Source organism: Meleagris gallopavo, chromosome 9 (genome assembly GCF_000146605.3).
Source record: "Meleagris gallopavo isolate NT-WF06-2002-E0010 breed Aviagen turkey brand Nicholas breeding stock chromosome 9, Turkey_5.1, whole genome shotgun sequence".
NCBI classification, from domain to species: domain Eukaryota; kingdom Metazoa; phylum Chordata; class Aves; order Galliformes; family Phasianidae; genus Meleagris; species Meleagris gallopavo.
Window position 1 is genome coordinate 11348749 of NC_015019.2, and position 26549 is coordinate 11375297.

At 47.1% G+C, this 26549-nt stretch overlaps 1 long non-coding RNA gene across 1 annotated transcript; it reads left to right on the forward strand.

Moving 5' to 3' along the window:
• The first annotated feature begins 1100 nt into the window (after window positions 1-1100).
• Window positions 1101-23106, forward strand: LOC104912196. The gene is made up of 3 exons (XR_002117712.2): window positions 1101-3522; window positions 8014-8136; window positions 14037-23106. It is a non-coding gene; the product is annotated as an uncharacterized LOC104912196 (long non-coding RNA).
• The last annotated feature ends 3443 nt before the right edge of the window (window positions 23107-26549 follow it).

Sequence of the window (26549 nt, forward strand, 5' to 3'; positions counted from 1 at the left end):
AGGGAACATGTTTTCATGAGCTCTTCAAGGAGTTCTAGGCTGTCCTGGTTTTCCTGCCATCACAACCTGCAGCCTGTTCTGTAGTCACTGAACCACATGTGCTGGTGCTGGCATTTGCTTCTCCTACAGCCCAGCAACTGGGCAGCATTGACCCTTCACGTCCATGGGATGCCGTGGGAGAACTCCAGTTATGACCCAGGCCATCTCTCCTCCAGATCTTCACAAAGCTCTGCTGGTTTTCTCTGTCTGGAGATCTTTTTCAAAGGGGAAGACATAGCTCACCATAGGGCCACCAAAAGCACACCATCTGAAAGCCTAACAGTTCTCTTTTTTTTTTTTTTTTTTGTCCCCTCACCTGCCCCAGCATTGCCAGGGAGAAGGCTAAAATCAGCCTTGGAGAGTGTGGCAGGCATATTTTTACTCTGGGCAATCCCACCTGTGTTTACCAATCTTTTCTGGCATTTCCCTGCAGTGAGGGCACTTACCTGCATAGCCAGCAAGGAGATGTAAAACAGTAAAGTTGTAATTTTCTATTTATACCGTTTCATATCTGAAAAAAAATCCAGTGTTTTTTGTTGTTGTTGTTTTGTTTTGTTTTGTTTTTCTTCTGAGGACTAGAAACAAACAAATTTTTTAAATTATCAAGCCATTATTTAAATAATCAGTGGCTGGCAGTACAGTGACACTGATTTAAAGGGATTAAGCTCCAACCTTAAAGCTCAGTGATGTTGCATTTTTCTGATTGATTCTTCTACAGACAATGGTTGGGGGGAATCACCCTGGCTTTGCCCCTTTATAAAGTTTGGGTCCAGAATCACCAACATCTGGGGATGGTTTCTTGGGAAATGTTGTCCCTCCTGTAAATAAAGCAGGATGCTCTTTGTGGGCACTGGGTTGGTGTCAGAGATCAACTTTTCCACACTCTGACTCAGGATGTGGGGTTAAAGAATTATTTGCACCAAGTAAATCTTGATAGTGGAGCAGACTTGGAAGCTACTGCTTGTGCTTTAAGAATACAGGGAGGAAAAAAAAAAAATATTTATATATAGTATATATATATATAATAGCAGTAGGTTTCTAAAATGGTGCTGGCTTTTCCACTCATCTCCTGCCCTTTCTCAGCTCCCCTGAGCACCTCCATCCTTTGCACCATCCTCACAGAATTCCCACTCCTGTCCCAGAGGACGTATTCTGTAATCACATCAGCTTCAAAGAATGTTAAGGGAAAACTGAAAAGCTTTCTAATAATGAATAAACCTAGGGGGATTACGTGCCCTGACCCATCTAGAAATGATACGTGAGCAGACTGAAAATGCAAACTAATACATTAAAGAGAGAGACTGGGAGAGGATTTATCAGCCCAGCTCTGTGTCCTGCCCTTGTCTGTGCCTGGCAGAGATGTTTCAGATCGAAGTGGAAGAAACCCCATGAAAAATTCCTATTGTTTGTATTGGCCCTGCTATGGGAGGATCCCTTTTACCTCGGCTCGTGGTGATGCCCAGCACCCCTTAGCATCTTGGCTTCTGTCTCTTATCATGTCAGTTTGTATCTAACCTAATTTGGGGGTGGAGAGCCTCCTTAAAGCCATGTGTTTTTATGATTATAGCAATTCCCCCATCAACTCTCTCCTTACTTTTTTTCTCATGCCCCTCCTATCTCACCCTCCCAAGTGTAAAAACCCCTTTGTGCCTTTCACAACCAGCTTTGGGCAGACATTAATCCTGTCTGTCTGTCCCAAGGGGAAGTGGCTAGCACCAAAATTAGAGCCCAGCTCTATTCCGTGAGGGTATTTTTGCATAGATCTTCTGTGGTTTCTCATCTCCGTGACCGACACAACCAGCTCAGAGCGCTGAGCCAGCATTTCCTCATCTGCCCAGCACAGCCTCGGGGTCTTGCTGTATTTTTCTAATTCAAAACCCACCAAAGTGCACGAAAATCTCAAGCTACACCCTCTCACACACATTGCTTTTCACTGCTCAGAGTTTCAATTAACCTGTCGGCGGGCTTTTCATTAGCGTGCCTTCGTTAAGTCCCCATGCAGCCTCCCTGGCCTCAGCCAGCAGATATTACTCTCTGCTCTCTGTAAAAATTTTCCACTTGACTGTTTGCCCTTTCCCCTGCATCGTTAACAAAAGATTTCATCCTAAAATGGACTCTCAGGGATGTCCTATTATTATATTATTTATATGTCGAGAATGAACTCTTGATTCCATTTCTTCTTTTCTCCATCTTAATAAGCTTTTAATACAGTGCGGAAGCCAGACAATCCCCCCTTGGCAATTGAGTTTTCTTAAAAGCCTCTTTGATGGTCTTTATCAAAAAGCACTCAGGAAAATGTATTAACTGCTCTCCATTATCCACTATTTTGTTGACTTATCATAAGATGAATACTTTTGCCCTGTATATTAGGAGCATGCAGATGGTTTTTAACTCTGCCTTTAGTAATTATTTCAATTTGCTTGCTGCATACCACATCAGTTCCAGTTCCTGAATGGATCCTTGCAAACATGTTCAGTTGTATTTGCTGAAAAAATGCAGGTGATAATTAAAACTAGTTGCAAATACATCAAAAATACAGGAAATAACACTGAAAAAATACTTTTTCTGACATGTGAAAATGTATTTCCTTCTGCAGCTTTAAATGAAATACTGTTATTCTCTTCTCAAACAATATATCCAGATTAAGCGTAATTTTAACCTGATTCCCACATTGCGTTAATGTGTTTCTAGGGAAAATTTCTTTCCAATGGCAACCAGTTCAAGCCAGAGAGGGAGAGATGTCTCTTTTCAGTCTGATCTTCTTCTGTGATGAAACCAAATGACACCATTTGGGGCTTTCCCATAGATATTGATCTTCTCCTCAAAAAGCACAAAAATGTCTGGTTGTACCCTCCTACAGCTTTTTAGGGATAAAACCATTGGCTGTTCTCCAGGGCTCTCTTGTAAGAAGGGGTTTTGGTCCTAATGTACTGAGGGGTCCTAAGGGGACTGGGTCCACCTGCTCAGAGATCTGCCTTATCCCAGGGATGGCATCCAGTAGTCCACTGCCTTGTCCCTGTTCCTATAGGATGCTTCTGAAAAAAGCATCCTTCCCTTCAAAAATGGCCAGTTCCAGCTAGTGCAAGGGCATCTCTTCAAATGAAATAATAAGAAGGGATTGAGCTGGTGGTCCTATTCCTTGGTTAAGATAGGGTCTCATCTTAATAACTACTGCAAAATTGTATGAAGTGCTCTAGAGGGATGCATCAAATTACCTATCAGAGGCATTTCAAGACAAATCAGGTAAAACCAGGCTGGGATCACAATGCACATCCAAGGGAAATTCACTGGACATCATTTTTCATGTGATGGGTGCTCTTCCTCTTTCCTTGTACCCCTCCAAGGGATGTGCTTTTTTGAAGGGAAGTCATCAAAGTTGTCATAGTGAAGCAGAGAGCCAGACCCATATCTTTTCCTTTTCTCCAGGTCCTGTCGTGCGAGGCCAACTCTCCAGGCAACTCTCCAGGCACTTCAGCCTCCCAGGTAAAGGCACCCCAAAGGATGCTCCAGGGCAAGGCTGGGTGGTGAAGATGGTCTTGGAGGGGGTCTTGGAGGGCTTGAGGAGCCCAGATTCAGTAGTTTTGTTGTGCTGCTCCTGATTCCCAGGTGATTCAGTGCTTGGTGGCCATAGGCCCCTCATCCCACTTCCAGGACGTCATCTAAACTGTTGTGTTGTTGAATAAACTGGTTTTGAGACCGAAAGTGAAGCCAAGTCAACACACTTCAATAGGGACATCAAAATCTTCCCAAATACTGGGTTTTAATCTCTTTGAAGGCTGATCAGAACAAGGATGGCTGGAGGGGATGCAGAAGAGAGATGTAACTATCTCTTGTATGTTTAGTATATGAATAGGGATCTTCAATAAGACATTCTCTTGAGCATCTGTATACATGGAGATGGAGACCAACAGGACAAGTTGAAAGACACTGTAGCTCCCTTGAAAGTCTCTCCATTGCATTGCATTTCTCAGCTCATACTTGACTCCTGACACACAGGGAAATGTTATTCTCACATTCCTTAGCTTTGGGGAAAGTCTGTAGGCCAGAACCACAGTCATTATCCAAAGAATTTATGCTTCTAATGGGAAATGGAAAGGTGAAAATTTCAGAAGTAACATGGAAGAGAGGCTTCCCCAGGCTGGATCAGACTCTGGCAGATTTTCCAATGTATTATGTCTTGGTCTCAAACTCTCTTTGAGTAGGCAGAAAGGGTGAGAAAAAGGTAAAGTAGGCAGAGGACTCTGCAGTTTCAAGACTTCATCTTAGTTCTGGGGTGAAGTGATTTCTGTTTTCTGAAAATTTATTCACCCCTCTATGGTTCATGTTTGGAAAGAGATAATGATGCTCCTGCTGTCCACTCTGGCTGGACGTGACGTGCACTTGAACATGAGAGCTGGACCCATGGCATAAGGGTCTGCATACTGTGTTTCTGTGTATTGGGATAGGATTTAGCTCAGATAATTATAGAGCTGTAGTGATTTTGGTGGCCCTCAGCTCCCCAAACTGACATTAGAAGAAAAGGAAAAAAACAGGAAATCTGGTGGAAAACTTCAAGAAAAAGGGGCGCACCGGGAGCAAGTTGCTGTTTTGGCTAACATCTGGGTCAGGCTAGACACAAGTTCTGCAAAATAGGAAAAGAACTTCTGGATAAAGGAAAAGGAGAAGAAAACATTTTTCCCTTTCTTGTTGCCCAGAAGCTGACACTCTGCTTAGATGATAGAAACACAGATTTGTGCTACATGGCCAAGACATCTGCCAGAGTGGGTGATCGGATCCTCATCCCCTGCTCTACCTGAACTCTTCCCTTTGGGATTGAGCAGAACATTTGATTTGGCTTGAAGAAAGGACTTCTACTATTCTTTCTCCCCGTATACTAAGGCTTGCAATCATTCCCACCTTCTCCTTTCACCTTCCTGTCTCTAATGTCCCCAGCTTGGTCAGCACACTGAGCAGTCTCCCAGTCTTGGCTGGGATCTCCCTGTGAGACCATCAGTGTGTGGAATTTCTTCTTGGCAAAAGTAACAAGAGAGGAAGTGAGCACGGTGTGGAAATCGCCTGTGGGTCTGCTTTCTGAAAGGTGACTCCTGGAAACGATACAGAAAAGCATATCCTGGTGTAAAGAAAGACAGCTGGAGCCACTTTTGTGCTGGACACTGCCAAGGAACAGCACGTTCAAATGTACAGTCTTTCTGGAAAGCGCTTTCCCAATCCTTCCTCATTGCTTCCTTATAAGTGATTCCTTGATGCTCTTGAAGGAACCTTCCACTTTGCACGCAGGGACCGTGACTGAGATAGTTTTCCATAAAATGGTGGAAGAACAAGAAGCATTTGGGTGGGGAGATGTCTTCCATACAAAAGGGCAAACAATAGCTGAATTTTGGCAGAAAATGGAAAGTAACAAGGCCAGACAAGCTGAGCTTTCCTTAGAGATAACAAGCAGCGTAGGTAAGTGGAAAACCTGAGCCAGGACAGTGCAGTCCTGTCTGCTACCTTCTCATTGATAAGTGAAATTTTCAGATCTCACAGCTGAGGCTGTGCTTTGATGAGGGTTGGGACATGAAGTTTTAGTTCAGGAGAGGCGTTCTTAATGGACCTGAGGCTTTGGCACCAACAGACACAGGTGACCCTGCTCTGGTGGCCTCATTCTGCACCAGTGTCAGTGAAAGCAGGGGGACTTGTTTTCTCTGCTGGAGTGGTTTGCCTCCTTGTGGAAGGAGATTGGCAGGGAACCAGCAGAAAATGCGTATTTCTTTAATAAGTACATCCTCATGAATCAGTCCTGGCAGATGTACAAGGCAGGCTCTGGGTTTCCTCAAACTCTGGCTGACTGCAGGGGAGAATTCATTTCCTAGCATTTCTCCTCATCCCCTCTCCTGTCCTGCTTCGCCCATTGCCAAAGAAGGCTTTAACCCAGGGCCAGCACCAAGAGCTCCAGCCACTTGCTGTGTCCTGAGCATGAGAGGCAGAAAGCAGCACATGAATTACGATGACTTGAACTACTGGTTCAAGTACTGTTTTCAGAGCCATCACTTTCAATCAAGCCATAAACTGCCTGCGATATACAGCCCGTCTATATGTTGTGTGTAGGGCATTGATTAAAGAGTGAGCTGAGCTAATTGGTGTTGAAGTCATTGCTATTAACACATGAAATCCCTCCTATGCCTGGAGCACTCTGCAGTACAATGACTCCCAGGGCACTGAGTTGTATGTCAGCATTCTGAGGTTGGGTTTTTCTTTCATTGGGAGATCTGAGTTCAGACCTGACTGCTTCCACATCTCTGTGTGTTTGCTGGCTGAAATCCTGGATGCTGCAGATAGGGCAGCTCTCTCCATAGAAATTCCTCATCCAGACTGACACAAGGGATTTCAGTGGGATGCCATTATGGACACAAAGGAGGATTCTACGGACACAGGGCAGAAGGTTCAGGAGAGTCCTTACTGACCCCTTGCAACAACAACAACAAAAAGCATATATAATTATGAAGAAGACATGAAGATTGCTACCTCCCCTTTGCCTCCAGTCAATAAAGAAAAAATAGAAAGATCTACTCAGGTGTGCAAAGCCTCTGCACAGAGAAGCACTCACCCTCTGCTGGCCGGCACACTGCCGCTTCTCCTCCTCCCTCCAATCCTATTAGTATTAGAGAAGGATAGAGCTATAACAGGAAAAGCCACCTCTTAGCAGCACTGCTGACAGCTTGCCTTTTAAATCTTTAATAAGAGCTGGCTTGCACAGCTGCTCTCATCTGCTGCATGACAGCACAGGGAACCACAACTCTATGGCATGCTCTGCCTGGTGCTGCATCCTGGGGTCACTAAAGCACACCGAGGAGCCTCAGCCTTGCAGGTCTGACTCCATCAGAAACTCTTTCCTCTCTACATATGTGCCAGGACCTGAATTCAGGACTGTATTCCCTTGTCTCATATGGGGGGGAGCAGATGCTCTTCCCCATGTCCTATGCTCCTGTAACCCAGAGAAGAGGGGACAAGTCTGCCAGCAAAGACGTGATCCACCGTGACGGCTCAGGAGCTGAGTTCTGCTCTCAACCCACGCAGCACCCAGAAGTGTTTGCAAGGCCCCGTGGCACAGAGTTCAGCTCAGACTTCCTCCTCCACATTTCAACTTGGGACCGCAGACCGTTCCTGCAATGAAAAGGGTGCAAAAATAGCTACTCTGGGACATTAATTAGAACCGTTTATAAGCCTGCTGAAACATGGTGACCACAAAAACTTTAGAAAATATAAGTCTGGGTGAAGAACATTGCCATAGGGAGTAGAAAGCTGTATTTACAGCTCAGGAAAGAGTTTGTAATTCAGGAGTGACTAAGGGCATGGAGCTTGCTGGGATTCTGCTGCCCTCTCCTGGATGCAGCATCTCATTTTGCCCCATGAGTTCATGGGCTGTGGTTCATGGAAGTTGTATGTGGATAGGTTGTCTGCAAAGCCTATTTCTCCAGCATCCACATAGAGTATAAAGGGGGCCTACATGGATGAGAGTGTGTGGTGGGCCATACATATGTGTGTCCCACTGTGTCCTCACACCTTCAGTGCACATCACAGCCTCTGGACATGTACATGAGCAGCTCAGAGTTGCCAATCCTGAATGATTTGGGTGGGGATTTCTAGTAGATGTGTCCCCACAGACATATCCTGCAGAGATACAGCCACTGTCACAGGCAGAGCAGGATCAGCCCATGGAAATGGCGCAGTCTGGACTTACTGCACTGTGGGATGATCCAGTTCTGAGACCTGGTCATGGAGATGATGGGCTATCACCATCAGGAGGGACCTGGGAGGCACTGAAGCAGATTCTGCCCAGACCCCTTTTCACCATGGGCACACAGCAGGGCTCTCTGGGAGGTCATTCAGGCCCTGGTGATGGTCACGTGTGGAGTGCAGCCACTGCTACCTTCCTTGCTCTCTGTGCATCATTCACTTCCTGTGAGTTTCTTTTCTTGGTCTTGATTTTTTTAGGTAGCTCTTGGCTCAGTCTGCCTGTTCCCCAGCCTTCAGAAACAGAGCAGAGCCCTAAAAAACACATGTCTTCTTCTGAGCCCATCCTGGACCTCAAGACAGACACAACAGAAGTACTTCCAGGTGAGAAATGTGCTGTTTGATGTGCTGGATGCCTGCAGTCACACACAGAGCCGTGCATTGGCCACCCTGATGGACCTGCACTAAGCAGTAGACTCTGAATAGAGATATGTATTCCTACTAGTCCTGTGTATAGTTTCTTCTTCTTCCTGCTGTATCAATTCCTCCACTTTACACACCCTATTCTCTCCCAGCTCTTTTTATACCATATCAAGCTGCCACGGAGTACAAGAAGTCCCACTGGCTTAGAGTTGACTTGGCAGGGGCACCAACCTGGAGCTAGTGATGGGCAGCTTGCTCTCAGTGAGTCCCATGGCCATTTCTGGAAGGAATGACTCCTCTGGAGCAACTATGGTTAGGGCTGCACTGCTAATGAAGCCTCTTCCCATCAGTAGCGAAGGTGGGATGTTCATTTGAGGGTCATTGTATGTAGGCTTCATGGGTTTCTTCTCACCATGTTTTCAATCTCTGTGAATCTGGGGTGCTCTGGTTTAGCCCCAGTGACCATGAAGCTTGGCTTTGTCACCAGAGGGGGTCTTCTAGGCCCAACACTGTGAGATCTCCACTCAGAAACATCAATCTGAGTGAGACTAGCCTATGTAATCCCACATCCCAGACATATTTATATTGTTGAGTGCTTACTATGTCATAAGACAGTACTGCTACAAGTTATAAGTCATGCCCATACGCTTTCCCATGCTCAAAATACTTCCCATGCTCAGCTGTTGCCAGGAAGAAGTTTCCCTATGCACATGCCATGGCAGAGATCAGATGGAAAGGCTGAGTCATATATCCTGGGTTGTAAGCATTTAGACAATTCCAAAATCAGGATGGCTCATCCAAAACCAGTGATCACTCATGTCCCATTCACATATGACTGCCCCCGATCTCCTGAGAAACTGCAAAGCAATCCCTGCTATCTGCTGACACGGCAGAAGGCAGCAGTACCCATTTGGTGGAAGCTCCCAACAAGAGACATGGAGATGCAGGTCTCAGCACGAGGGCCTACTGCTTTGCCAGATTCTCCTGTCTTTCTTTAGCTCATTTATAGAGCACCCAGTGAAGCTGATACCCAGTTAGTAGGCATACACTTCTAGCTGTAAAAGACTTAATGTTCCATTGTTGGTATTTTATAGCCAAAAAACACACAAGAGTAAGAATCCTTTTTCTCCTATCAATCTCAACTACATAGAATATGTGTTTCATTTTTTCCCTTTGTACATTCTATTTCCTCCATCATCTTTCCACCATCCCACCTGGGAGCACATACAGTGATAATTTCCCATGGCTGGGGACAAATTCTGCCCAGGACCAGTGCAGTAACACACACTGAGACATCCACTCTGACACTTCTCTGAAACCTCTTCTTGCTGGGTTTCTAATGCACCAGCTAGTGATGGTTTGCTCCAGGTAGACATTCCCCAGGCCAGTCCACACCCTTGGAAAAATCTCCTGACTCCTTCCAGCTTGCAAATCTCTCCTCAGGGAGAGCAGCTCCTCATGGAGGGGCAGCACCTCTTGCAAAACATTTACCATGTTCAATATTGGTGACTGATTCCTGCCAAGGAATTGGAAAGTCTTACCTGCAGAGATTGGCTTGGCAAGAAGTGCACAGTGAAGGCTGCTTTTGCTTCATGCAGCACTGAAGCATCTTCCCCAGGCCAGATGTTTGTTGGTATGAATCATCATGGACCTACTGGCTGCAGCTGCAGCAGCTTGCAACATCTGCCACTGTAATTTGACCTCTCATGTCTGAATTCATCCTGTTTTGCCAAAACAAAACTTGTTGCAAGTCGTCTACCTGCCTTAAAGCTGCAGTCACTGACTCAAAAAGTGCAATGAAACAAAGCAATTCTGTTAAGTGTCTGTCTGACAGAACTGCTGGCCATCAGGTAGGGGTTCCCACGGTTCCCACCTCTGCTTATGTGCTTCAGGAGGCATCTCTCAGCTCCTCCAGCAAACTGCAGGCAGACATCATTCTCATAAAAGATTTTCCCTGCAGCTAGGACATCTCACAACATCAGCACCAGCAGGTCCTGCCGATCAGCTTTACCCCTTGAGAGCCAAACCTTCCCTCCAGGAAGAGTTGCTCATCCTGCAGCCAGCCCTCAGAAGCACATGTGAAATCCCCGAGTCCTGCACCCCCTCAACCTCCTCCTGAGTGACAAAGGAAAATCTGGATTATTGTTTCAGGGCTGCAGAACTGGATCTGCCAAGGGATCCACACTGGGTAGCTTGGATTTTCTTCTTGCTGCAATGTTGCAGCTGCAGAAACTAACCTTAACTGCAGGGGCCATGTATGTTTATTGCCCCATGGGGGATAGGAGGGGTTTTGTCTTTAGCCGGGAAGTTTAAAGCCAAAAGCTGTTTGTCCTGGTCCTACTGGTGTTACCATAGCAGTTAATCCATGCACAGTGTCACCAGAGCTGCAGATTTAGCGCAGCCTCGCAGGCACAACCAGGCTAATTGAGGCTCTTGGGAATGTAGAGGCCACTGCTGCGGGCAGATGGGGTCAGAGCCATTTATTTACACAGAGTCTTGTCCTTCTTTGATGAAATAAGGGGGATTAGAGACAGACTGAAGTGTAGACATCAGTTTTCAGGCTCAGCTTGATTTTTCAATAATCACTTTGGGCAGAGGTGAGACCTGAGATTCACGGGGATAAGGAGCTGGCAGAGCAGCAGCTATTCTGCATCCAGCATGAGTAGGCTGCAGATACACCCATCACCATCAGATTTCATGAGAAATATTTAGAGGGGGAGTGGGGAGGAGGGGGAAGCATCAATCTGTTTTCTGAATGCACTTTTAGTACTAGCAAAACTTTGGTTGAAACAAATGGTTCAGGCCCGTGCCCACCTCCTTCAGGCTCAAACAGGGATGCAAACTGACTGAGCTCCTCCAGCTCATTTTGAAACTTTCTTCCATCTCCGTGTCGCAACACACTAAATCAAATAGGCTAGAAGGAGTTGAATAAGCTTGTGCAGAAAGTGGGACATGATTTTTTGACCCCAAGCTATGTGATGGTGGTGTTTTTCATTTAAAATCTGGAAGGAAAGAACCAACGAAATGCAACCACAGAGCAAAAACAATCAGAGACGCACAGAGCTCTGCTTCTGCCCGTGGGGAGGGCTTCCCTCTAAAGCTCATCTCTCTGTCTGACTGTCTGGTAGGGGCTCAGAGAGTGCTTTTGTTTGGGACAAAATAGTTCTTCTTTTTCTGTGAGACATAGGTGTCTGCAAAAAGTAGTAGAAGAGGAAGAGCCATCTTTGAAGCCAATCTGGTCTGAGCTGAAAGTCCCCCATTGGCACAGGGAAGCAATATGGGAATTAACTGCTTTTTACTCCTCAACACACAGATCCCTCCTAAAAGCCCCGCAACACCCCTCTGGCATCAGCCACTTTCCTTTTCTAGAAAGGAAACTAGGAATGCTTCATTCAGAGCCACAGGGCTATGCTGGACCTTTGGGCTCAGGTCTCTTCTGGAGCTGGAAGCACTGACACAGAGCAAAGCAAATAATGTGAGCTTGGGACCTGGCACATGGTGAGTTCATCTCCTTGTCAAGTGCTAAGAAAACAGTGCTATCCACAAGAGCAGCAAGGAGCTGGGACAGCGTGTTCTTCCTCTGCGACGTATGAGCCTGCCACGTGCAGGAGCCCGTTAATTGCACTCAGCAGGATTTCCAGCAGCACCATGGGGCTGCCTTGGAAGTGTCACTTCCGAGCTCTAATTGATGCTCTACAGCAGACAAAAGTGTCACACAGGAAGAAAAGTCTGAGAAAATTAAAAAAGGATGATAAAATCTGTCAGTGTAACTGATCCTTTCTCCCATTGTGAGTGTGAGGAGCACTCAGGAAGAGTGGTGAGGTGTGCTGGGGTCATCTCAGGGGCTGTACCCACATATTGTCAGACACAGGGGTTCATATTGCTATAGACAAGAAATGCAATGTGAGGGAAGTTTAGCCCAGTGGAAAATGAAATTATTTGTCCAGAGCTATAGAACCATAGAATAGGCTTAGGTTGGAAGGGACCTTAACGCCCATCCAATCCCAAACCCCTGCATTGGCTGGTTGCCACCCACTAGGTCAGACTGCCTAGGATCCCATCCAACCTGGCCCTGAGCACTTCCAAGGATAGGACATTCACAACTTAGAGATGATCAATGGCAAGGCAATATCCTGGAAGATTGAACTGTCTCAGTGTTAGGTTATGCACAGGTCAGATTCCAGCTGGAGAGGTCCCCATGCTCCTGAAATCTACTAGCACACAAAACTCTTAACTGTGGTCAGAAGGACTGATGCCACAGATCCAAGTGCCTTGTACCAGGCACAGGAAAATTGTTGGTGACCAGTGTAGAAGAGTGGGCAGGATAAACATCTGTTCCTTGTCATCTGCCTCTTGCTGGATCCTACAAATTCCAGCATGGATTTGGCTTTCTTTGGAGAGCCCCTGCGGATCTGCATGGCCCTTGGCTCCCCTCCAGCCCTTAGCAGTTTGGGAGCATGTGCTGATGCAGGTGGATGCTTGGGTTGCAGTACTGGCCAAGACGCTCAGCCAGGAGGAAGCTTGTGTTTCAGCATCGTGTGGGGAGAAAATAAAATCCTGCTGAGATCTGCACTTCTCAGTGTGTGCAGGACCGTTTGTGCAGATGTTAGCGTGAGAACATACCGGAGCAGGCTATGGTGTTTGAGATAAAACAAAGCTAAGTAAATTGCTTATGGGCAGTTAATAAGTATTTCTGAAGAGCAGTCATTAGGAGTCACCAGTCCATTTATGCCAAGTGCCTCAGCCACCTAGAAACGTCCCAAATTACATTATTGTACCTAAACTAACGGAATTATGCTGCTCGTATTTGCAGAAGGTCGTGACTGAGCTGTGTACTGACACAGGGAGAGAAATTGCAATGCCAAGTTTGCTATTGTCATTGGATGGCCTAGGAGCTAAGATGTTGGAGAATGGAAGAGATGTGAGTTCAGCCTGCAGCTAAGCTATAGGCTCCTTATATGAATTTGAGTGCATCAGCTTATGCTGCCCTTGCCTCAGTTCCCCATTCCACAAAGGCAGTTGTGAGGCTTGCAGATAAGGTGATTAAAGCAGTCTAAGAACTTAGAGACTTTATTCCATCACTCAAAGAATTTGGGGCTAAGATACATTCCTGTAACTTCCTGGTGAGATGTGACAAAGAAAATCCAGCCTTCAAGGCTGCTCCTCAGTGACGGGTGACATTTCAGCTTTCCACCTCTGGTAAGTGTTATGCTGGAGCTGTTCATGTAAATGTCAAAATAAAAAAGAGGAAAAGAGAAAGGAAGAGGGGAAAAAATAACCCTTGAGAAAAGTTTTCAGGGAAAAATAAAGTCCGCCTTGACATTTAGTGATAGAACAAGGCAAAATGGTTTCAAACTGAAGGAGGGGAGACTTAGATTAGATATTAGGAGAAAATTCTTTACTCAGAGGGCAGTGAGGCCCTGCTGCCAGAGAGCTGTGGGTGCCCCATCCCTGGAGGTGCTCAAGGCCAGGTGGGATAGGGCCCTGGGCAGCCTGAGCTGCTGGGGGCAGCCAGCCCATGGGTTGGGACTGGGTGGTGTTTGAGGTTCCTTCCAACCCAAGATATCCAGTGATCTTATGTTTTTCTGTTTCCGTGGGTGGCAAAGTTTAGACTGAGGGATTTGAAATGGAAATATTTTATACTCTGCTTTGTAGCTCAAAACCTTCTCTCCCCTCCCTCCTACTCCCTCCCCCCCAAAAAAACAATAACAACACCAGTAATTTAAGAATTTAGATGTTTTAGAGGAAAATGCCCAATGAAGCCACACTACCCACGCACTTACATTTCTGCTCTTCCTCTTTGCCCCATGGCATCACGGGCCGTGTTCCTGCTCTCTCTCAGCTCTCTGCTTTCCCTCCAGCCTGCAGTGACCCTGAGGAGCCCAGACCAGACCCAGGGATGAGGCAGGACCCCGCCAGCTCCCTGTGTGTGTGCGATGCTGCAGCCTCCAGCACCAGCAGTCACAGCGAGCCCAGTCCTGCTCCATCCACAGGAGAGAGCATCTCGGGCAGAGACACCAAGTCAGAGCAGGGGAACCCCAGCCCTGCAGACTCCATGCCATGTCCAGAAGCCCCTGAAGAGTGCCCGGCTCGCCCCAACACCCTGGACTTGTCCAAGTCGCTGAAGAAGCTGGAGGAAGTGAAGCAGATGGGGCAGAGGCGTAACAGTGACCACACGGCGGTGAAGGAGAACGGGGTTGGGAGCAGCCCTGCGGCCGCAGCGGTGAGCGAGGAGAGGAAGGCGCTGGAGTCCGAGCTGGGGAAGTGCATCGAGGACTTCCGAAAGATCAAGATCCCTCATGCCTTTCCCAATAAGAAACGGCAGTGGCAAAGCGAGCTGCTGAGGAAATATCAGTTGTGAGGGGTGCGGTGAGGCTCTCTGGGGGTAACCCCAGCCGTTGGGTGGCACAGGGCATCAGCACACCTGGGGTGAGGAGTATAGGCTGCTCCTTCAACAAGTGTTGCAAGCCGAAAACTAGGGCAGCATGCTCCTTACCATGGCAGAAGGGATGCATGCTGTCCCAGACATTATGAACATGGGTGAAGGGACATAACAAAGGCAAGGGGGCCCAGGGAGAATCACCAGGGGAAAAGCTACTGTCCAGCAGGAGCTCTCATCTTTGTGCGAATTTTCCTGGTGTTTCAAGTAATAAAATATAGTTGATGTCAAAAAGGAATTCAAATCTCCCCATCTCTTTGGCGAACATGTTTAGTTCATCTGCTCAAAGCTGTACAAGTGGTTTAGATGTTCCATTTCCTTTAAATTAATGGAAGTTCCGTATCTGACTCCTTTCTGTTCTTGGCAAAACTTCCCCATCTGTAATATCTGCAACTGGAGAGCTGGGATTCAACAAAACCTTCTTTTCCTGAGAGGTCATGATGTTTTGCAGACATTTTCCTGTTTTTACACAAATCCTTGAACACTGCCCAGCCTCACACTTGGAGCTCCAGCCAAAAATGAGTAAATGAGAGGGGGAGTGCATCTCCTGCAGAGCCATGGTCAGACCAATCAGAATCAAGTCCCCATCATTCTGGCCAGTTCTTGGCTACTCCTTGTGCTCCTTGTGCTCCAGGTGCTGTTGGATGGCTGAACTCAACCTCAAAAGGAGAATGGAAGAAGCTCAGCTATGTGGGGCTCTTCTGCCAGATGGGATTGGATAAGAGCTTGTGGATAAGAACAAAGAAGGGGCCAGGCTGGGTGGCTTTCGGTGGGGGAATGTCACAGCTACCCAGCAGGGAGGATGATGGTTGGAAAGCAAGTGGTCCTGGAGATTTCAGGAGGACTTCATGGATGTTCTTGTGATGGAGGTGCTGGATTGGCCAAGTGGATGCACAGCTGGATCTGCTGCCCACTAACAGAGTAGACACCAGATGTGGCTGTGGTAGTCAATGGCACATTTGGCCCTAGTGATCAGAAACAGTGAATTTCAAGATCCTGAGAGGAGCAGGGAAGATGAGCAGCAGAACACAGACTCTGGCTGCCCTGAGGTTTCACTGGTCCCCAACAGAATCCCAAGGTCAGTCTCCCCCTTTCTGGACCCATAGAAGCTCGGAGAGTCACCTCCCGCCCCAGCTGCAGTCTTCAAACCTCCCACTGATAAAGGATAAGGGAGGAACCCCCAGTAGCAAGCACACTGCAGGGCATGCAGGGCAGCCCTCCCACCCCAGCAAAAGCCACAGAAGAATTTAAGAATTTCAGTGTTTTTGTTTAGTCTTGTTTTTTGTTTTTTGATTTTTTTTTTTTAATGAAACAAAACCAACTCAATTAAAAGCTCAATGAGTGTTTGTTGAGGTTTTGTTGGGCTGAATTGCTTGACCTTTTGGGGAATGGACGTGGAGGCTGGATCCACATTCTTCTTCCTTTTATATACAGACACACGATGATAGTGTTTACAGGAACTTGTAGAGACAGAGAGGTACAAACTGTCTTGGGGAAACCACCACGTGCTGGGCTTCAAAGATTTCTGGGACCTCTAGACTTGCAAGTGGTGAACACGAGCTGATGGGTGAGCTTCTGGGGAGCTTTGGGTATTCTTCCTATGGATGGAGCAGGGTTTGCCAGCCCCACACCAGTGGATCCCAGCAGAACTTTTGTGTGTCCTCAAAAGCCACACCCTGGGGCATATTTACCCCTAGTTAAGTATTGGCAGGAATCATTCTTCTGGATATTGTGCAACCAGGTGGACTAGGGCTTTACAGTTATGTTTTACATAACCAGCTCTATTTTTAACTTAATCTCCAGTTAATTAGAAAGTGGACTTTGCTGGAGCTGTAATTAGAGTTCACATTTCCGCATTACTTTCCATCCCAAAGGTCTCAGGAAGGTGTATATATCCCACTGTGTCTGCCCCATTCACTTCACTGAAAAAAAACAGAGTTCACTCACAGCATCCAAAAATACCAAGAGGTCAGTGAGCACAGTTGCACATCGTGCTCATACACAACTACAGCTGAAATACGTAACAGAATTAGAAAGCAAAAATTAGTTATGCAGGAGTGCCAGAAAATAATGAAAACAAAATGTGTGTAAGGAGACAATGTAAAGAAACAGTAAATTATTAATAGTGTCATTACACTGCTGGGTTAAACAATTAGATCCAGCAGGCAATTCCTCTATAGGAGGCATCGGCAATCAACCCATGAAAGTCCAATTTGCATTTTCTCCCCCTTAATTGTTTTGCAGTTCTCAGCTGGAAGTGTGCACTCCAAACAAAAACGGCTTGGGGCTTTTTAGGGAAAACCTGCAAGCTGTCGGGGAATTGAAGCTCTACGGTGTTTCACAATGTTCACTCTGCATCTCTCTGAGTACAGCAGCTCAGAAAGGCTCAGAAGGGGAAACAGGGAGCTGTGAGATTGTGCTGAGCTGTGGGCCCAGGGGAAGACACCACTCAGAGGGATGCCCACCTCCCCCGTAGCCCTGTTATATCCCAATTCTGCCTGGAAACAACCCATTTCCCAAGGAGTGAAAGAAGAGCTGCATGGCCCACGGTGGAAAGGATGCCTGGGAAACAAGAAGGGTCAGAGATGTTTATACCCACTGCACACACAGCATCACAGAGCGTTTGTAAGCAAAGTGACTCACTCCTGTTTCTCCTTCAGTATTTGTCCCTCTTTATTCAAGATGGTTTGGTTTGAGAAATCCACTTTCATTTGTCTTCATGTCATAGGAAATTCACAGTTTCTCTGTGCTCTGCTCCACAAGGCAAGAGGACACAAGGCCCATTTTCTACCAGATACCACAGTCCTTAATATCTGTGGGGGCAACAGTGAGTTTACATTCATCAGGGGAAAAGCCCGACTTGCCCTGTTCCCTGGCTGTGGGAATGGAGCCCTGTTGCAGTGGAGCTGCTGGAAGCACTGAGATGCCACCATCCATGCCGTGACCGTCCCTGCCGGTGGTGGCACATCAGGATTGCTGCCAAGAGAACCAATGATGCAGCTTCTCCTCTCTATTTACTTTCCACAAATGCCTCAGATCTGCCTGAGCAGCAGGAAGCCATTCATTACCCAATGACAGCATTCCACAGGCATCCCTTAATTGAATGCCATTATCCCTTAATTAATTAAATACCAATTAATTACCAGGAACATTGCATGACATGTAACAAATGCCACCAGCTAGTTGAGACAGAATAATTTAAAACCTGGGAAGCGTGGCCCAAATAATAATGATCAGAATTGGTCCAGCAAAGAAAACACAAGGATCTGAGCACAAAGTCCTTCTGGGTGGGTTGGGATCAGACTGGTGATGTGGGCAAAGTCCTTCAAACCAGAATCAGGCTGTGAAACTGGAGGGTTTTGCTGTTCCACCGGGTTTCATCTGTGGGTTCATAGGGATCTCCTACTACTGATGTTGATTCAGTAGAATTGAATGGGCACACGGTAGTGAAATAAGTGGTTAGTAGTACCCAGTAGTAAACCTCACATTAGTTGTGAGGCATTTGTAGTTAGCAGGATTTTCATAGGGAAATGCAACATTTCATTTTTTCTTTCCAATATGGAGCACATGGAGAAGTCCATTTTCTTCTCATGGAGGAGAAACTACGGTTTTTAGCAGTGACCTCACAAGGAAGTACGGAGATGGGCACAGAAGGCACATGGGTTGCTGCCATTCCCAAGCTGCAGTCAACAAGGCCAGGTTCTTTGCACTGTACCACATGAAGTACCCTCCAGCATCACTGGATTTATGACTGGAGTCATGCCCCATGCAAGGAAACCCACCTCTTTGCTCTTTTCTTGGCTGTAAAGTCAGAGCTATTTCCAATCAGAAGCATTTCATCTGGCCACCAGCCAAGGATGCTCTCCCAAGCAGTGCTTCAGGGCAGCAGTGTGCTCCCAGGCTGGGGAGAGGAACTCAGCTCACAAGCAAGGTGCTTGCAGGTTACAGAGATACACGAGCAGGAATTGGATTCAATTTAGCACAAGCCTTGGGAATGCCCTTCAGAAAGCACTGCAGTGAACAACTCGGCTTTGCAGAAGCGATGCAGAAATTTGCCAGGCTGCCTCAGTAACTCAGGTGTGTGTAATGTTACGTAAACCAATGTAATGAGCTGCCAAATTGCCCATGGAGATGGGTATTGTAGAGTGAGCTGCCATGGTGGCCTCTCGGCATCCCCACAGCTCTCAGTGCTGGAGCTGCTGCGGTCTCTGTAAGGCTGAGCTTGGAGAAATTGGGGATCAATAACTGAGTACACTGTAATTCAGTCCTTGCTAAGAATTTTCCAAACCTTTTTCCCATCCCAAATCTTCCAAAAAGCCACTTCAAATGCAGCCCCACCAGTGCTGCCAGGCCCATAACCACAGCAATGTGTTCAGAACTTTGGGAGCTCAGAAATGCCCAATTTCACTTCAGGCACTGCAGTATCTGATCAAATAACTCACTGAGCAACCAGCAAGAAGAAAAGAAGCTTGCTTCAGCGTAACACATAGCATGATTTAATTGATATAATGATGCTGATGCTGTACCAAAGGAACATCGCTGCCTGAGTTATGTCACATAAACTCATTTTTCCTCTTCTGCAATTAAAATGATCTATGTCTCTTTTCCAAGCACAAGGAGATTAAAATAGGGATCAATTAACTTACCAGAAACCATAAATCAGCCAGAAGACAATCTTGTACAGGAGGAAAAGCCCAGGTTTCACCCATTGGAGAGAGACATGGGCAGGATCCACGCTCAACGATGGATGGGCCTCATAGGCAGAGCAGGGGAGAGTGATCATTTTCTGCTCAGCTGAGACTGAATCACTCAGCTCTGGTTATACTAACACCTAGAAAACCCAATGGGACTTTGCTACACAAGGAGAACATATTACAGTCTATAACTAACCCCATCAGTTACAGGCAGCAGCAGCCCTAACACTGCGGGGAAATTAAGCTGCTCCTCTGTTTAATGCTTTTTGCCATGCTCTTTTATTAGAGACAACAGCTCAGGTCTTCTGGGACCCACTTCACCCATGGTCAATGCTTTCATCTATTTCTGATGCTGGGTTTTGTTCCAACATGTGGGTTTTTCCTCGAGGTTACATATAGATTCCCCAATCCCCCAGAACCATGGGAGCACCTTGCAGAAAGCCACTGGGAGAGGGGAAAACCAAAGAAGTCTTCAGCTACCTCCGTTCTGCATCACTGGAGCCAAACACGATGTGAAATCAAACAGTTTGGGTTTGACCTTATCGTTTCTTTCACTGACTTGAAGCTTTACGTTGCAATAAAGTACGAGATTAATACCCATTGGCTGGATTGTGATAAAATTTTAGCATAATGCTGCACTATCACACAGATACGGCAATATAACACCCAGATGGCTGGCAGCTTTTGTCTTTCCTGAGATGCAGCATCCCTCTTCCTTTCCCTTAGTTGTGTTGTGGTGCAAGATGGGCTGAGGACCGGTGGGACAAAGTGGCCTGGGGGCTGCTAGCCCTCCCCACCTTCAGTCCCCAGCAGAAGCAGAGCTGGGAGCACAGCCAGCAGCAAGAGAGGGAATGCAGCAGTGCTCTCCAAGCATCCCAGAGAAAGATTTATAGGGAAGATGTACTGCTTACTTCTCACATGCTGATACGGCCCCTATAAAAGCCTGGCTGGCAGGTATTAGCACAGAGCTTAACGCACATACAAAGCAGATGTGTGTCAGTGGGACCCACGGAGCAATACCCGGTGCTTTTCTACTGGCTCTGCAAAAAACATGCAGAAGTATTTGTGGTGGTTTTCTGGCCAAGCTGCAAGGTTACAACAGGCTTGCTTTAAGCTGAGAAAACCGCAGACAAATTAGGACCAACAAAAGGAAAGACAAGAATAAAAAGATTTTTCTGTGCCGTCTTACAGACACATCTGCCCCAGTCATGGCTTAGAAAAATCAGATTAAACAGTCAGCCCAGGGAGGAGGCAGCTAGGGGCAAAGGGGAGGAGCACTGTCCCTTTAACATTTCAACAAGCATCCCAGAGGAGGCAGACACAGTAAATATCTCCCTTGTTAGTAAGGAGTACTTAGAGGAATGCTTTTATTGCCAGGCGACATTTTGGACTCCAGCACTACGGGTGACTGCCACTCAACAGCGTTTTTTTCCCCCTTTTTGCACAGCAAATTTTACCTGGATTTTCTCCAGCAAGCGACTGGGAGCGGGGCAGGGCATGCTGTCAGGGGAGCAGTCACACACTGCTGTGCATTGAGTCCCCAGCTGACAGAAATTAATTTATTTTTCTTGCAACTAAATAGCTTCTGTGGCTTCACCTCAATCAATAGTTACTTCTTGGGTCAGTAGATCACAATTACCACTTTGAAGGAAGGTTCGGTTCCTATTTATGCTTTCTGCTCTCTCCCTGGGGAGAAGTTCACCCAGGAAGTGATGAGTTCATAAGGCCCCAAAATCTTCCTGAAATGCCTTGGAAAGACCCTCTCCATTACTAACATACAAACCATGCAAACATATCTGTTTTGATATTTGATCAACTAAAAGGAGAGATTTTGCAAAACAAACTCCAAAGCTGCCCGGTGAATGCTGGAACTCTCAGAAACTCTCAGAGTCACAGCTCTGCCCCAGGAGCAGCCCCCACATACTGGAACTGGGGGCTGCTCCCAGTGCTCTGCGTGGAGCAGGTGGTGGAGACTGAACAAAGCAGAGCCCCGTGGAGAAACCTTTGGGCAGCTGGGAGAAGACAGAGAAGGTTTTCTGTAAGGGAATAGAGGTGGGTTTTCCTGCAGGAATGACCCAGTTAGAGAGAAAGCAGATGTGGGAAGACCAACACCAGGAGGGTGCAGGGGTTGTGCTGGCAGGTATGGTCACAGGATGCTTCAAATGTCAAATGGGCAGTGGGGAATGGAGATGGGCAAGAGGAGGGCCTGGAGAACACAGGGGATGGGGACCATGGAGTGGTTGGATGTGTGACATCACCTGGGGCAGCAGAGAGAGCATCAGGCTGAAGCAGTGCCCCATCACCCAAAGGAGATTGGTAAGGACATCATGGAACGTTCAGCCCAGCTGGAAGCCTCACACAGAGGGACTCCATCCCATTAAGCTCTCTTTATCAGCTCAGCCCTTCAGCAATGCTTGCACAGAGCAGGCGAGCAGCAGAGCCATTAATCTTCACAGCCCACTCTTGGGAAGCCGTTCACAGTGAGCGCTGCAAATCTCTTTAGTGGGTGATGGGAGCTGCTGGGGGCTGTAGCGCGGGGGACAGTGCGAGGACCCACATTGCACGGGGCAGCACCACCCAAGCACAGGGAAACACGAGCATGTTTTCATAGCATTTCTTCTGACCACAGAGGAATGCCTTTGAAACCAAAAGCTCCGGAAAAGGCAGTGCTCAGGAAATGGCGTGGGCACGATGTTGTTGAACTTGTGTGTTTGTAACAATGGAGCCCTGCTGAGCACAGGGAAGGGGAAGGTCTCTGTTCCTGACCTTTCAGATACCAACCACAACCTGGAGCAAAAGAAAATGAAGCAGAGAACACTGTGAGAAATGATTTTTTAAACCATGATTTCCACCCCACATAAGGAGGATATGTAAATCAGAGAATACATCTTCTCACTGTAGCTATCAACATGAGCAGCAGGGAAAAAATTCTAAAAGAGCAGAACAGCTCGTCTCAGAACAGATATACGCAGCAGCAGAAAAACAATAGGATCTGTAAGGCCAGGTCAGGTCTCCCCTGGCCTCTCTCAGCTGGGGAAATCCTGGGTGTGGTGCTGCCCAGGGTCATAGCAGTGTGGCCTGAAGATAGCAGCAAAGTGAGGGGCCATGGTTTGCAGAAGGGCTGGGGAATTCAGGGCTGTGTTTCTGGGATACAGGACGTGTGCCTGGCTCAGAACCTGTTATTCCTTCTTATTCCTTCTCCCCACGCATTTTCACAAAGCTGCCAGCATCTGGGAAATAGAAATCCAAACGGCTGATGCTTTGCAGCCCTGGCTCTTTAAATAGTGTACGAAGAAGAGAGAGGCTTTACATGATTACTTATTTTATAGGTATTTAAAGAACAGAAACACTCCCTCCATACATTGAGTATCACCCACCTCTAAAACAAAGTGCCATGTCTCTGCTGAGAGGCTGCAGGGCTGAACTGAGGGAGACCTATCCCCATCCTTTGGTTTTCAGCTTCTCCTGGCTAAATCTCACAGCTGGATCTGATCCTGATGGGAGGATTGTGCTGTTGGGACTTGAGTGCTAAAGATGCCAACAGAAGGGCACCATCCTCTTCTGGTACTTTGTGCTGAATCTGCCCCATTCTTTGGTGTCCTGTCCCTTGGGAAGATGTGCAGCTCCCTCCAAACATGTGCAGGAAGGAATTGTAGAGTCATAGAATCAGAGAATCATAGAATCATTAAGGTTGGAAAAGACCTCTAAGACCATCTGGTCCAATTGTTGACCCATCTTCACCATGATCACTAAACCACATCCCTCAGTGCCACCTCTCCACATTTCTTGAACTCCTCCAGTGACAGTGACTCCTTCACTTCTCTGGGCAGCCTGTGCCAGTGCCTGACCACTCTTTTGGAGAAGAAATTTTTTCCTAACATCTAATCTGAACCTTCCCTGGTGCAACTTAAGACCATTACCTCTTTGCTAAAGGAAGATGGCAATGGCAGCAGTTTATGCTCTGGTCAGAGCCTGATGGGAACACCCTGCAAAGCAGAGTCATAGAGAGCATTGTGATGTGCTCCCCACCAGGCTGACACATAAACCCAAGATCTGGAGGAGCCTGTGGGATATTTTAAAAAGAAGTTGGACAGATTCGACATTAGGAATGGTTTGGGCAGGGCTGCTTTGGTCCTGGGACTGGGAGCTCAGAGTCCCTCAGCCCAGTTGTAATGTTGATTTTGGAGACCAGAGTCACGGTGTGCAGCAGACCCTGTAGGCAGGGATATCCCTCTGGGGACGTGCAGATAGGTAAGGGTCTGGTGGGCAGGCTGCATGAATGAGTTGGAAATGAGGCATGAGCAGAAGGACTGGAGGCACTGCCAGGACGGCTTCTTGAGGGCTCCTGGAAGAGAGGACGTGTGCGGGGGGAGGAAGGGGCCGTTCCTTCCTGCTGCTGCACGTCAAGCTGCCACCTTGCATTTCACGCTTGCTGAAGCACAAGACAAATGGCTCTCAGTGGTGGCCAAAAGCAGGTGCCAACATCCCTGAGCTGCCGGAGAAGATGGGAGGGCAGGAGTTGTTCAGCATCGCTCATACTCTGCTCCATCCTACACAGAAACTGGGCTAAGTTCCACAGCAGTACCCAAAGGATGAGGAGGAGGCATGGAGAGGTCAGAGGTGAATACCTCTGTCACCCCAAAAAGTCTCATGGGAATGAGTGGTGCTTGCAGAAGCAGTCTGTAAAGTCCATCTTCAATTAAGAAATATTAGTAATAAAAAGGTAGCGCGTCTGTGTGTGTTTCCCAGACTCTGAACTGCTGGAGTGCTGGGCTTCAGCTCGTGCCTGGCCATGGAGTTCCTTGATGTGGATCTCAGCCTGGAGGATGAGTTCCCAGCTTTGCCTTGGACTTCCATCATCACTGTGGTGTTGCTTTATACCTGGACTCTAGATTGTGTCCATCTTGGTTGGACGCTGAGGGTATAGGTCTCACCTTGGCTTCACCTTCCTGTGAGAGAAGCCCTGATCTCACTGCTCCTCAATGGCTGGGAGCACATGGGTGGCTACAAAGCTTCAGCTGCCTGGGGCAACCACAGCACACAGCAGTCCTCTGATGGGAGCATGAAACAAGAAGAAGCTGCACAGAATTAAGCAGAATTTGTGCACAAGGTAATGAGGTTTTTGTCCAGGGCAGAAGAAAAAAAAATCCAAAAACACAACCAGTCACATCTCCTACTTTCTCATTAACCTTCCAGCTAAATCACATCTCTTCCTCCTTGACGTGACACCTACCCATTAGAATGATGAGTCGGGTGGGAGTAGCAGCTTGCAGCTACTACCCGAGGAAATCTATTTAGGGATTATCATAAACAGTGGAGTTTTTATCCACATGCTAATATGCTTTGATCTCTAGATAGCTGAAGCACTCTCTTTGTTGTAAAATAAATACGATGCCATTTGTCATATTTATCAGCCCCAGCATGGCAGGGGCCACTTCCCTGGTGAGAGATGAGAGCTGGCCTCTTATGGACCATCACCTCGTACTCTCCAAGGAAGGATGTTATTAGATAGACAGAGGAAGGATATTGAGAGGTAACAACAGGCAAAGCTTTCATGCTACTCCCTGTTCTCCTCTCCCAGCCATTGCTGAGCCATGGGAGGAACTAAAGACATTAAAGCTAAAGAGTCCTTGCCAAAACCCTTGAGGTCTATTCTTCATCAACTAGAGCATAACAACCAATTAATGAATATAGATAGGTTTTATGAAAAATGCATGATGAATGTACATCTCATCTTGGAAAAAGCACTCCTTAAGGCTTAGAAACGCATCAATACCTTGAGGAAGGTACCCAACTTCACCTAAATGACCTTGCTAATGTGTGGAAATGATTCTGCCCATTCAGCTCAGGACATGAGTGCTCTGACCCATCTGGCTGGCACAGTCATGAAGTAAAAATGCTCAGTGCTGGCTTGCATGTAATAAACAACATGGTGGAGGGAATGACCTGGAGGAGAGCTCGTCCAAAGTTTGCAAATGGTATCAAACCACTGGAGTTTCTTTGCAGCTTTTTTATCCCTTCAAAGCTTCCTATCTTGGTCAGCACTCAGCTTCATTATGTCATTTTTGGTTTACTGAAAGAAGAAAATAATAACACAGTAACTCCTCCACCCCCCCAGGAGACAGACAACCACCTTTGTTGTAATGCCACGTCCAGCTCAGGCTCGTGGGGATAAATGCAAGATGACAAACGTCCTCGGGGCTCCCCAAGACCATCTCTTTGGTACTACCCCTCCCATCTAACAAGCTATAAGGCTTTCCTGTCCAGCTCCAGGAAAGCAGCTTGTCATCCTCAGGCTTCACCCAAGAGGCTGAGGAGCGTCAGCACGACACTGGAAACCTTGTGTTCCTGTCAGCCCCCAGTGATTAGTGTTCCCAGATTAATAGATACAGCTCTCTTTAAAATCAGATCAATAGCTCTCACTCACTTTTTTGGTCCTGTTCCCTGAAGCACAGGCATTCAGCTATCGCTCCCGCAGATATATTGCACAAGGTGCAATTCTGCATGGAAATGAGCTTCCCAAGAAGAGCCAGTGGCTGGATAATAGCTCATGCTTCTGACCATGCCTTATGGATGGTAGCTGCCCGGTCACAGGCAGGTATTATTTCAGGGTTGTGAATAATCTGGGCAGTAAGGAGGGCTCATGGCCTGGTTCCCCAAACAGGAACAGTGCCACTGGGGATAATGGGTCCCCTGCTGCAGCAGCACTGAGGTAAAGCTGAGCCAATTGCTTTCCAAGCGTGAGATGCTCATCTTGTGGCAGAGCTTCTTGTCTAACGACACTAAATGATTGATGCTGCAGATGCAATCATTTGCTTGGCTGGACGTTGCAGGAGCAGTGGTGATACACAGGAAAATCCATTACTGCGCTGCTCCGTCCTCATTGACTCCCTCACACCCCACGCTTGTCTGAGCAGACATCAGCCCATCTATAAAACAGCCCCTCATCCAAAATACATCTTGACTCTGTACCAGTACCTGACTGACTGAGCTTTATTTTATCTTTTTAAATGTTTTCCTTTCTGCTTTCCTTCTTTTTGCACTCCAACAAGCATCTCTTAGAAGGGACTGCTCCTTGTGCAGAGGTACTGGACAGAACAAGGCAGTAAGAGCCTTCCTGGCCTGGGGGAGCAAAAAACCACCAGGAAACAATTGCTGCCATTTAATGTCAGCTGCGATGAACATTTTACCAGCGAGGCTCAAGTGCTGACGTTGTGAGGGCAAGCAGCTCCACATCCTCC